General features: G+C 31.7%; 1 protein-coding gene across 1 annotated transcript in view; it reads right to left on the reverse strand.

Annotated features, from left to right (window-relative positions):
• Positions 1 to 11,970: 11,970 nt before the first annotated feature.
• Positions 11,971 to 14,526, reverse strand: part of LOC118192583 (tudor domain-containing protein 5-like) — an 85,637-nt gene continuing 83,081 nt past the window's right edge. Inside the window, exon 14 of the mRNA XM_085813814.1 lies at positions 11,971 to 12,728. The gene's annotated coding sequence lies outside the window, so the exon portion shown is untranslated. The remainder of the gene's footprint in view (positions 12,729 to 14,526) is intronic.

Here is a 14,526-nt window from a genome sequence, read left to right on the forward strand (position 1 = left end):
AGAACATGCAAGTAAGCAACTCAAATATTTTCCAAATCTAAAGATGTATGTAGAAAATTCTAGACAATTTGCATACAATCCTTCAAGTCATGAAGAAATCTACAAGGAATTTTCGAGCATTGTAGCAGCTGTAAAGGAGAATATTAATGACAGATTTCTACATCTCCGTCAGATGGAAACAACCATGTGTTTTCTTACTTCTCCAGATAAATCTAACTTTGAAGAACTTGATCTTTCTTGCTTCAATGGTTAGATCTTGAAATGGAGCTATTGGAATTTCAAGAAAACCCTACGTGGAAAAGAAAATTCTCTGATCTGCGTGCAACACTTGAGAAGATGGAGTGTAAAGAGATCACACAAGACAGCACAATCAATAGTTATGAAAATGAAATCCTTAAATTGTGGAATTCTCTGACAAATAAGTTTACATCAATGAAAACACTTGGGGATACTATTCTTACTTTGCTTGGATCATCTTATACGAGTGAACAGCTATTTTCAGCTTTGTACATCGAATGTGATACAAGAAACAGACTAACAGATAACCTGAGTGCTGCACTCAAACTAATGAAGTATGAACCAAGGTTTGACGAATTATCAGTATCATACTTGCCAACCTATGACACTCAAAAATCAGGAGATTCTTTTTAAGAAATCAGGAGATTTTTCACAATGTTAAAAAAACTTTTTAAATGATAAAAATGTAGTTTTTAATAATGAATTAACTTTAAATAGTTACTAATTCTTAAATGCAAGCAACACAAAAATACCTTACACATAAAAAAAAAAATTTAGTACTTGCATCGTTTAAGGGGGGGAACCATACTTTAATCAGTTTTCGTACAAATGTTATGAACAGTGGCAGATTTTGCTTTCATTTAAAAAGAAATTTCATAATTTTGTTCATAGCAATTGCTATGTAGGCCTGCTTTAGCTAATAAAAGTTTTATTGATGTGTGATCACTAACATTAGATCTAAATTTAGTCTTCATTTTCGCAACAGCACTGAAAATCCTCTCACATTCTGCATTACTATGGGGGAACTATCAAGATGGCCAACATAATTCTAGACAGTTCAATATATTTTAAAATTCGATCAGAACCTTTCAGTTTTTCAATTAAACTCCACTGGACTGGTGACAGGTGCACCTTTTAACCACCTAGCTGATTTTATAACTTCATCCAGTTTTCTAATCGTAAACTACAAAATTGCGACTGCAATATTATCAATGGCAACATGAATATCATCATCTTTCATGACTAAATGAAGTAACACAGGAAATCTGTTCAAAAAGTACTTTATATCAGAAAAAGATGCATTTGCTAGAGCAGAAAAATCAGCAACTTTAGCATGCAAAATCACTTCATCGTTGACTGGAAATTTATGTAGTATGTAATCACATACTCGACAGAAGTAACTTCTAACTTAAAGATAAAACTTATTTTTGTCTTCTGAAAGTTCTACTTTTGTAGTTGCAGCTCCTATTACCAAATCTTCATCTTTCTTCTGATTTTCTATTTCACTATAAATCACATCATATACAAAATTACAAGGCAAAACACAGACTGGTTTTACAAATTTTGATAAAATGTCTTTAAACAGATCATAAATCATTGATTGCAAAACATGAATTAATGGAATTCTGCTTTGTAGAACTGTGTTAAGAACATCGAATGATGGCAAAATGAATTGTAAAAAAAAAAAAAAAAAAAAAAAAAAAAAGCAAAATGCTTTGTTATGGTCCGAAGAAAAAACATAAATATTCGTTCTTCACAAGACGAACATACAGTAATCGGAAAATGTTTCGTGTGTTGAGCAATTTTTTTATTTTGAGAAACATTTGTATCAGCTTTACGCTTATATTTTGCGGTATTATTTTGAGAACAGCCAGTTGAATTGGTGAATGGTGGAGAAATTACTTTATTTTTCTCAAACCTATTTTTAACAATCGAAGCAGTAACTACATCTCCATTTACTTTAGGTATTTTATAACTTTAAATAGAGCCTTTTATTTTAAATCTCGAAGCATTTACTTCTTCTTTAAAAAATGCAAGAAGTGGGTTCCATTGATCGAGGATTCTAGATAAGCATTTCTTTAAAGACAGCCAGCATGTACACACGTTTCAAAATTTTTCTCATTTCAGTATTATGCAGCTGTTGGAACTGTTTCAATTTTTCCTTCCTTTTAGAAATCCTTTCAAGATAATAATAAATATCAACAATGTGTTTATCCACATTTATTGGTAAAGAAGCTACTCCTTTTTCAGCGGCTAAATTTAAGAGGTGACAGGTGCACCTTTCAATCTGCAAATCTGAATTTTCCTTTCTTTTAAGATGCCTGCAACACCAATCTTCAAGTCTACCATTACTGGTGCATTATCGGCATCAAGTGCTAAGCAATTATCCAGAGGGACTGCATTTTCCTTTAAAGTTTTCATAATTAGCTGTGCTATATTAAAGCCTGACGAATGTCCTTCTAAAGTGAGGACAGAAAGTAAACTGTACTCAATTTCTGAAGACTCTAGATTAAAAAAAGAAACAACAATTGGATACAGTTTTGAATCGGTATCACTACTTCCATCCGTAGAGAGGCAGAATGAAGCTGTTTTAATGCAATCAGTAACTGAAGATTTATTTTTCAAACCCATTTTTTTAACAATTGCACCTGTTTTGGTCCTTGCACTTGAGTATTTCTTAGCGATTTCACCATCGGGAAACATTTTTCTAAATAAAGCTGTAGCGTGATCCAATGCATTCAGTGGCAGGTTGTGCTCCAGTAAAAAAGCAGAGAACAGACATTGTACATTCATAACTTTTTAGTCCTTTGTTTCCGAAGAAAAATTTAATTTTTCGTTTTTTTCAAAACTATTTATGTTGTCCTTGTGTACGCACATGTTTGAGAACATCCGCCCTTCCCTCATACGAAATCGAAAAATCGCAATGACAGACGGTACACACCGCAAATTTATTACATTTCCTTGAGGAAGTAATGGAAGGAAAGTCAAATGTGTACGATTTTTGAAACGTACATGAGTATTTCACCTTTCTCGCAAACATAACAAAAGATGATAATTTCTAAAACTATTTCCCGAAGGCACGTGTACTCACACAACTCAGGACAAGATGAATGAAATAACTAAAGAACATCCAAATAAAGCTTGCTTTGTGCTCATTGGCTAATATATACCAGATGACACGCAGTGGAGCTCGATGCCCATTGGAGAACGACGTTTCTTGATACGTATATGCTTTCACTCACAAAGCAGTTCTCATCTGATTCACAAGGTTTTGTTTTAGATATAATCTAGAGAAAATTCAATTGCTTTCAGACGTCCAAAATCACTTTATTTATTTATTTTTTTTATAACGAAGTATTAAGCCAAGTTCCATAAAAATCGTGAGAAATTTTAAGAATAAGAAAAAGTCGGGAGAAATATATTGTAAATCGGGTTGGCGGGAGAGCTGTCGAAAATCGGGAGTCTCCCGCCTAAATCGGGAGAGTTGGCAACTCTGCAGTATGTGCACTAGCCCCGTATCTAGCCATAGTAAATAGTTCCCATAGTGTATATAATGTAGATAGTACACTAAGACCATGGTCCTATTCGTAGATAAATTTGCAAATTTATGCATTTATTTATTTTGTTCTAGGCAATTCGTTGAAACTATTGCTTTAGTTGTCCATTAATTTTAATTAATTTAAGAATGGCTTTCTGTCCAGGAACTGTACTGCAAGGGACGTGCTGTTCAGGGAAAGAGGTCAGTGTTATGTATTTTGTATATATGTAAATAACTTCAGCAAGATTATATGTGAAATTGTAGTATTTTTTGCATAATATAACATGAAATGCTTGTAAAAGATGACAGACTGCTGGAAAAATAAGACTACACGGCAAGTTTATTTAACACTGGAATAAATGGCTATCTTGCAAAATTGGCAAGATATTGAGAAGTTGGCGATGGTTTTGGCGAATAATTTTTGTCACCAAGTTTGGCAGGAAATAGCCAAAAGTCGCCAAACTTAGCTACCATATGGTAACATTATGGTCTGGTCCATAATAATAAAAAACTTGCCATCTGATCTCTTAGCCCCACCCTGGTGGTGGCAGCTGCTAGATTGTAGATCTATCCACTGAGAGCAGGCACTATTCTGTTAGGTATAAACCTTAGCACAGAGACCTGCTCAGTGGTGATAAATAAAATAAATGGTCTGGTCTCTGAATAACTGTAACTGGTATATCGATTGAAAAAAATGTAACTCATCCGTCTATGTAACTGTAACCGTATGCAGCCTTTACATGTAACTTTAACTGTATATGCCTTCCAGTAATTTCAAGAAGTGGAAAATACTACAGATTTCTCGGCGGCAGTATGGGAAACTTTGTAAGAATAGAGAGAGCATTAGCTCTGTTATTTAGTTCAGTATGTATTCGGAGTATTGAGAAATCCCTGCAGGAGCCTTTGTTTTTTTAGATGCACTTTGCATAGCACTGTGTTTAACGTTCTTAGTAGTTTGAAGTATAACTACTGATTGTGCTCACTGATACTGAGTAGAGCTGTATGAGTGCTTTTGTGATAAATTCTAGAACTGTAATATGTTTCTTTTGGTAAAAATTAATTTTTCTAAGCCATTTTGCTATGGGTCCTGTGTTCATTCAGTCCATTACGAAACTATATGCATGCTACATTATTTTGTGCGTAAGTAATTAAAAACGTCTTAATTTCTTAACTTCATTATGAAACGTGATGCTTTTTGATTCTGATAAATTCTGTAGCCTGGGAGGAAAGTTAATTGAAATTATCTTTATCACAGCTATAGAAACTCATCAATCAATCCCGGTTCTTTTCATAGGCTTATTAATTTTCAATAAAAATTGTTTACATACAAACTCAATTATGCTTATTGTTGTGAATTTTGTAAATAATTTTAGTAAAATTTTCAGTAAAATCATAGTGTCTCTTATTAAATGAAGCATGAAATATCTTAATATACATTTAGCATAAAGTAAATGGCTTGGAAAGAAATAAAAAAAATGTGCCAAATTTGGCAACCATTTGGAGACATTTTTCTCCAATTTCTGTATAACTGTAATTGATAGGATTCCTATATGTAACTGTAACCACATCTATCTTTGTGTAACTGTAACTGATAATTCTACAATTATTGGAGAGGGCGCTGTGATCATGTACGATGGAGGCAGGATCTTGGAAGAGCTCCTGAATTTTCAAAGGTGTTTTCCGGAAAATCTTCATTTATTTCAGAAAATTTTCGCGAATATCCTCTGCATTGTCTCGTTCTCAAGGCCGGGAGTTCTCCTGTACCTGGGGGGTCTTGTCTTCCTTGCAATCTTTTGCAGCACTAAGACGGAGCGTTCAGATAAGTAGAACTTCTTTTCTCTAAGCTAAATCAAATATGTGTCACTAACGTACCTTTAAATTCATTTATTTATTATGATCATTATTATTATTATGCTCATTTTATAATGTTCTGGCATTAAATACTTAGTAATTGCTTTGAATCATGTGGTTCTTTTTTGGTTACCATCTTGTAGGGACGCTATCCTTATCAATAGTGTTAGCCCTACCCACTGGGGCCCCTTTGAGGAATTTCTCGAGAGGGAAAAACACGATCTCGGGCCTCAATGAATGTACAGAGTTGTAGTTTTTGCTCCTTTAAATCTATATTTCCTATCTATTTAAATTAAAAGCATATATTAATACAGTGTGCCTCAAATTGATAAAATAGTACACACATAATAAATTATGACCATTAACTTAATAAATAAATAAAATGCTTATTAAAAAAATTAATTAATAATAAATAAAAATAAAAATAAAAAAAAAAAAAAAACTCCGTAATTTATTTACTTATTTATTTTTGCTGATATGTTCTCGCCTTGTTTTGGATTTATGATTTTATCTGATGGTGTTTTCTGAGTATATATGTTGGAAACCGCAGTAGATGATGTTACTTAGTTTAATGTATAACTTTGCATGATATTATATGTATCTTGATCTTATGTGTCTTCTGTTACTGTGTCTCAAGGTAGAGGCCAATATTGGTTTCCATGTTAAAAAATAAAAGTTTAAATTTAAAAATTTTTAAATTTTAGTTTCCCTGTTATAGCAAAAGTTAGCTTCTAAACTTGACTTATACTGTTATGTGACTGGACCCCCAATATTTATTATTTTATTATTAATTTTCCCCCATCTTTACATCTATTCAGCTTTACAAAACACACTCAATACACACACCTGGAAGACTGTATTTAATGTAAATGATAACAACTTTGACTACACTCATGAACACAATCGTGGGTTTTTTTTTTTTTTTTTTTTTTTTTTTTTAAACAAAATTCTCTTACTTCCTTTCCTTTTCTTTCTACAGGCCCTTTTTTTTTTAAATTATAAATAAAATTTTTTTTCCTCTCCATTTCTTTTGGGCTATTTATTTTTTACTTTATTTTGTCCCATCTTTTCTTCCTGGCCTTTCGAACTCGTATAAAATATACGAAGTTCCTTTTTACTCTCCTCTGAAATACGAAATTGCCCCCCTTTCTATATACCTTTCCTTCGCACCTATGCTTGATTTTTCGCCCATCGGTGCAGAAAGACTTAGCGGGTGCAACAAAAGACATCTGTCTACTTTGTCTGTCTGTAATTCTACAATTATTGCTTGCAGATTAATTAAAGGCATAAATACCTTAACCAGAAGATAAGATCAATACAATTCAATCGCTTAAAGTAAAAAATGAACAATTTATCAGCAAACTTACAAGAATTAAAAAACAGCTCACCGAAGCAGGTAACAGAATGGATTGATTATATAGGATTGGTGGTGCCAACTGCAATCAAAAGGAAGGTACACAACTAAATGTTACAGCAGTCCCATATGCAAAATTTCAACCTTCTAAGGCTCCTTGTTTTTGACTTATGCAAGATACATACATATGTACAGACATCATGAGAAAAAATCTCTTCTGAATCCACATTAAATCCATTTTGGAAAAAAAAAGTCCTTTGTTCTGTCCGTATGTACAGATATCATGCAAAAACATCATTCAAATGGATTCAAGAGTGGTCAAAACTAAGTTTTGTTGAAATGCGATACTCGACATTTTTCACAATTACAATACTTCTGTTACTTCATACAAGGAAATAAAAAAATGCATTAATAAAATTGTTATTTATTGATTAATATTGTTGCCAATATACAGGTTCATGCACCCAGAACCAATGATTTCTTGATAGAATCTATTATAAGAAAAGAAACACTTTGCAGTGCTGGAACCTTTCACAAAAATACTTGTACAGCTCTTCATAGCAATATACAGCACAATTAGTAGTTACACTTCAAGCTACTAAGAACAATAAACTCGATGCAATACAAAGCAGATCTAAACAGTATAGCTACCATGGATATCTCAATGCTCCAAATTCAGCTCTAAACTAACAAATAAGAGCGGATGCTCTCTCTCCGATCTTATATAGTTTTCACCTGGCTGCCGAGAAATATAAATTCCATTTCTCAAAATTATTGAAAGTCAGATTTAAGAGCTGGATACAGTAATAGTTGAATATAATGATCAATAACATTTATTAAATTACAATACTCATTAATTATACAAGAATCAGACCAAAATGTTGCCATGTTTGCTAACTTTTGGCAAGTTCTTGCCAATAACAATTAGTCGCCAAACCCATCCCCAGCTAGGCAATATCTCCGCAATTTAGTGATATAGCCATTTACTCAATGTTCAATAGGATTGCCTTTGTATTCTCACTTTTCTGGCAAGCTTTGCTTCTTTAGATTTTCATGATATATTGCACAAAAAAATACAACAATTTCACTAAAATTATTTATATATGTACAAAATTCATAATAATATAAGGTTTTGTTGTACAAATAAGTCTAATTTTAAATACATGGGTATGTTAAATTTTGAATTTAAAAGACATCTGACAGAAATATCCCTAAATTAAACTGGTCGGCAGATAAAATTTATTGGCTTTTTTTTCTTCTTAATTAAAGGATTTCTTGATTTGACTAAAGAATGTTTGTCTTTAGTCAAGTCAACAACTTACTGCAGAAAACAAGAAAGAGTTTGAATATTTCTGAACAAGGTGATTTAAGTTAGGCAGTCTTATGCCAATTATGAAAAACTTTTGTATCAATATATCAACCACAGCAATCACATTGATGAACATCAAGTTTTGGTGCAATCAGAATCTGTGATTTTGTGTCTGAAAACTTGTTTTCACTTGTACACTCAATAAAACATAAATATAATAAACCACTTTTTTAAAACTTTTGTTCTTACTCTTAATTGTTATTTTTAAGTTATTAATGCATAATTTTTGTATTATGACTGCATATATTACATAGAAAATGTAAGCAATGAAAATAATTCTTTTAAAAGAGGCTGCTGCAAGAAAATGGTCGGGAATGCCTGCAGTTTTGAGAGGCGGATTTCACATTTAATGATGCATTTTAAAAGTGATTAAATGTATAAAATCTTACATAATACTGCAAGTCTTGAACAAAAGAAGGAACATAAGAAAATACTGGTAGTAAGTGATTTTTTCCCAACACCAGTTGCTGCAGTCAGCTTTTAGATTCTGAAGACATGTTGCTCGCATTAGTGATTTTCAGAACAGAGGTTAGATATGTAGCTGTTATTTTGGTGGCTTGTTCCTTCTCATTGGAGACGGATAAAACCACTCTTGTATGGGATCGGATCAGATAATAAGCTTTTTGTCATGTCTCACTGATCACTAACAACCTTCATAACCCTTTGCGGCTCAGTGTTCCACTACATGGAACACCCAAATTGAATCACTTCTGAAACCTTTAAATTCAACTGTAAATAGATAAAAATGCCTTTATAATATACTTGGAACTTTTCTTTTTAACCCTTTGAAGGGCACCGGTATATAATATATACCGGTTGTTTGTCAATTTTTTAACCTCGGAAAAAAATTATAATTTCTCTACACCAAAAGCTATAATCGTAAGTTTCCAGTGTTTCCTTTCGATTCTAAATGGCAGCACTACCCTATGAATGCTCAATATTTTGAAGTTATGAAATTAATATACCTTGTTCCAAGGTATCATGTTTGAAGATTAATAAATTCTATTGGAGGGAAAGAAAAAATTCAAAATCTGTAAATATATGATGTACACATGCTGAACCTTTTATATTTACTGCACTTCAATCAAAACTGATAATTAAAAGAAGATTATGTATACATTTTTAATACCGGTATATAATATATAACGGCGCCCCTACTGAGGGTACCTTGCCAATAGATGGCAGCACCAGGCTTCTTCTCTACTTTAAGAGATGACAGCATTTCTTTACATTATAACAGTTCATGATGTAACAATTTGTTTATGATTAATTTACAAGTTGTTTAGGATTCAGTATTATGTTCATGAAATAATGGGGAGTTTACTGACCTTGCACTAGGACTGAATACAAGTATATTTGTTTCTTTTTATTCTTTTTTTACTCTGTGCAAGTTTCATTCGTATCTATTTAGCTAAAATTTTAACTTCAGCACTTTACTCTTTCCCAAGAGATGGACTCATCGATTTCCAAATTGCTATCTGGGGTCAAAATTTTACACAATTGTAGGCGTTAAATGTGGCATGTTAGTCCCCAAAAGACACCCTTTGCTTCCTGTTTTCCAAAATCCTAGAATCCAACAAAAATGAAAGGAGGTGATTGACAACTGATTTGTCATTCGGGAGTCAAGCCTTCTTCCCTTTGTGTGGTGTGATAAGATCACACAAAGAGAAAGCTCACTTAAAAATACGGGAAGTGGAAGTGGACTGAAGGTTTATCTCTTAGTGTAATCACAAAAACTGCTGATTTGAATGCATGCTTTTATTTATTTCAGATGAAAGACTAGGGAACGCAAGAGAAATTTAGGGTTAGGTTGTTTTTGAAATAAATTTCACAGTTTGTGAAATGAGGGAAAATATTTCTAAAGCCCGTTTTAGATGCAAACTAGAATTTATTCAAAAGTTGAAAAGGAGCCCCTAGGAGGCCAAAGGAGTTGAAAATCGAAAAATAAGTGTATAAAATAAAGTCAGGTGTATAAAATAATAAAGTTATTTAATGATGTTTCTTCCTGAACAAAAAGATATATTACAACCTATATTTACAAAAAATAAAAAAGGGGCCCTTACGGTCCTCGATAATCTAAAGTGTGTGTGCGGGGGGGATTCTTTGTAACATAGTATGAACCATGGTTTTTTACATATTATCTAAAATATAAAATATGACTTCAAAAATTCAACATACTTTCTCATCTGAGTCCTAGAGTTTCATTTTTTATTTTTTAAATTTTTTGACTGTTATATCTCCTTGTAATATTATACTAATTCAGTTACAGCATGATATGATTTACACATGCATTGTCATATTTACTAATTTTTTTATAAAATAATAATATTGAATTTAAATCAAGTTCAAAAGCTTTTTACCCATATTTTACATAAGTATATTCAGCTGGGTTGCATCATCAAAGTGCAAAAAAACATAAATTTTATTTTTAAAATTTTAAATCTCTACTGAAATTTTAAAAGATTTTGTCTTCAGACTTGCATAACTATATTCAAGCCCCCATCTCTACAGATGCACATCAAAAGTACGCAAAATTAATTTGAAAATCAAAAATTAACAATTGGCACCTACCTGGAAAAAAATTGTCTTAGAGGGGCGCCGGTATAATATATATACCGACTCTCAAAATTTAGGATTTCGCTGTAGATTTTTTTTTAAGTCTCAATTTTGTGTCTTTACGGTCCATAAGTTATAGTTCATGCAAAATTTTACCACAATTTAAATTATTTTATATACTGCCCCTCAAAGGGTTAAACAGTAGATAGCAGCATATCACAAGGAGACACACAGTTTTCATTTATTATGTGTTATTAAAATCCACTTTTTTTCAAGTAATTTTCCCTATTTTTTTAATGATATAAAAAATTTTATTTGGAAAAAAAAATAGGCATAATTTTGCTGGCTGTAGTCCAAATTATCTGTTCTATACTTTTTTTTAATCTTTCAGACAAAAAAAAAAAAAAAAAAAAAAAAATACCCAGAATTATTGAATAAACCCAGGTGTTCCATTAGCCCGAACACTGCGCCTTTAGCGATCTCATGCTGTTACGAATCAAAACATCTCTGCTTAGGAGAGAACATCCGTTGTTTACGTTTTCTGTTTCTGTTGCTTTGGGGGGGGGGTAATCAATTCAAACAAAGCAGTATTGAGGGGTGAGGTGTGTTTTGTGTTATGAAAGCCCTAATATTGGCATCTCGAATTTTTTGGGACTAGTTTTTAGGCGGGAATTTTATTAGTAGCTTGACTCATCTTTACTTAGACCTGCGCAATTTTTTTGCTGTCAATTTTTAGTCTCATTCTCGTTTATTTTCAATAACTGTGTATATATTTTTCGTGTATGTATATATCATAGGCTTATTTTTCTTTATTGTTAATATTAATTGTAGTTAATTTTTTTATTATTAATTTTCCATAAATGGCGCGGAGAGGTCTAACTCTTTCCAAAAATTTGTATATATTTTTGTATATAGGACTTGTGTATATAGATATTTATCTCATTTATCCGTATATATTCAAGAATATTGTGTATATCCAGGAAACCATGTATACAGCTATAATACAGAGTTTTTTCATTCTTATACAATTGCTTCTACTCATTTTCGTGCTTCACTGCAATGCTCGCTTAGTCGCACTTTTAAAAGCTCTGGCGGCGCAGTGTTCCACCTCATGGAACACCTGCAGAATTAAAACGGTAAGTGCATCTTTTACAAAATTTTCCCTGTATATTCCTTTAGAACTAAATAGACTGCATACAACTTTTTTTGTTGAAATTCCGACGTTAACGTATAGTGCCCCGCAAAGGGTTAAAAAAGATCTGGAAAGATGGCTGAATCAAGAGCAGTTAAAAGGAATGGAACAAAGAGTGGAAAGAATAGACTTTATTATAGTATTAAAACATGATAAAATATTTTTTTATTTTCAAATGTTCACATCAAAGAGAAGTTTTCACTTTTTTTTTTTTTTTTTACCTGCAAATGTCCTATTTAAACAATCATACAGGCAACAATAATAAATATCAGATGCATCATTCAACATAAAGAGTTATATCCACATTAGTAACACCCATGCTAACTTGCAGGAAAATAGGTCCATACTGCTTATCTGGAGTGAGGCGAGTTTGACACTTCACCTATCACTGCGAGAAATGAAATGTCAGAAGTCAGGCTCAAATTATTCCCCTACCAGACAAGAGGGAAAACAGATAGCATCATCTCTTGGATCTGGCTACTTCTCTGATCTTAAAAAAGCAAGATCTTCTTAATTCAGTACAGTATAATAATTGATACAAAAATACTGCTTTAATAAACATTTTGATTTTTATTCCAAGAGTTTTTTCCCCTTTTTTTACAATAGTATTTGGAAACAATAAAATTTTTTTTTACAAAGAAATACAAGTATAATTTAAATATCACAGACTTCTCATATCACAGTTCTAGTTAAAATAATACTGCATATGATGAATTGTTAATATATATGATATAGTTAAAATGAACGGTGTATAATTGATTTACTTAATGAATAATAATGTTCATGATGAGAGAAAATGAAAGACAAAATACATTCTTCCTTGACATACAATACTTGCATTCTTTGATAACTGAAAGGAAGGGGGATGAATAATTATGAGAAAAATAAACAAATAAACCAGAAAAAATTTAAATTGTAATACAGTGAGATCATAGGAATAATATTGAATGTACTCAAATTATCTCATTGTTTGGACATGGTGAATAAAATTAAGTTTAAAAATTGTTTTACTGAGTTAAAATGCACTAAAAATGATAACTTACAAAATACAACTGTGTAATATCTACAACTGAGAAAACTAATGAAAATAATGGGTAATACATACTCTCATAAATTGACAAGAAAACACAGCATTACACAATAAGAATTCCAGAAGCAAGACTAAAAACATCTAGTGCAGTGGTTCTCAACTGGTGGTACGCAAAGAAACAAAGTAATTTTATCTATTAAATTCAAAAACTAAATGTCCCAACATCCTGTTTTAAGTTTTTTCTCTAATACTTGTAAATTTATGTGATCTGAGTCTTGTCAAGGTCAATAGCCACTCATACACTTTAGCAAAATATCTGTTTTAATTTTCACATTCTTTTAGCCATAGACATACTAAAGTTTGTCATAAATGATGTTTTTAAAAAAGATTAATAGAAACAGACGTTATATTTAATACTTAATAAAAAGTTCCTATAAAAAGACAATAGTAATTATTAATTATTTCATTTAAATTTGATTGATTTATTAGGCTATCTACACTTTATGTTGCCACCATTTCCCAGCTCATATTGCTCTACTTTCAATTAGAATGCTTTACTTTTTTTTTGCTCTCTCTAACAGCAGGTATTTTTTCTTGTTGTTGCTTTGTATTCCTTATTTTTCTACGTGATTTGAGAATATCATTTGAAGAACTCTCCCTATACTGTGCATTTAAATATTTGTGAAAAAACAGATAAAACAAACCTAGATTTTCCAAATGGAAAAATGGCTAGGACTGACTAAGTGGAAAAGGATGATTCACACTTGATGAATCGAGGACAATCTACTAGCACTAATAATATTTAACAGAAAAATTGTTTATAGAAAATATAATGAAAGCTATTTATGATTTGGGTTTACTTGGAATAGAGATGAAATGGATCCTCAATCTTAATGTGTTATTTTGGGTGAACTATTATCCAATCAATGCATCAAAACATAATTTCTTAAAAGAAACATTGAATCTAAGCATGCCAATTTAAGGGATAAGTCTGAAGAATATTTTAAGAGGAAATTATCGGAGTTCAAAAATAGTAAATAAATAATGGAAAATTTTGTTACTTCGTGAGAAAAAGCCTTGGAAGCTAGATACCCTAAGCCTAAGAATTGTCAAGACTGGGCGGGCTCACACTATTGGAGAAAACCTTATATTACCAGCAGTTTAAGATATCGTTTTAATATTATTCAACGAAAAAGCGACTAATGAACTTAATAGTATTTCATTATCAAATGATACAGTAAGTTGACGAATTCATGAAATGGAAAATTCCATAAAAGAAGCACTTATTCACAAAATACAACAGAGTGAGTATATCACATTGCATTTGAATGACAGCCCTGATATAACGAACCTTGTTCAATTATTAGTGCATATACTTTTTGAAGGAGATAAACAAATTGCTGAAGAGTATTTATTTTGTGAAACTCTTCATGATAGACCAGCTGCAAATGAAATTTTCAAAGTAATTGACAATTTTATGTCTGAGAATGATTTTCCTTGGAATAAATGCATTGCCGTATGCAATGATGAAGCTCAGCTTTAACAGAAATACATTCCAATGTGATTTTTCAGATAAAGAAATTCACACCTGGAAGTAAATTTACGCACTGCTCCATTC

This window comes from Stegodyphus dumicola, chromosome 1 (genome assembly GCF_044657685.1).
Source record: "Stegodyphus dumicola isolate Sdum_Otavi_A_Nest chromosome 1, ASM4465768v1".
NCBI classification, from domain to species: domain Eukaryota; kingdom Metazoa; phylum Arthropoda; class Arachnida; order Araneae; family Eresidae; genus Stegodyphus; species Stegodyphus dumicola.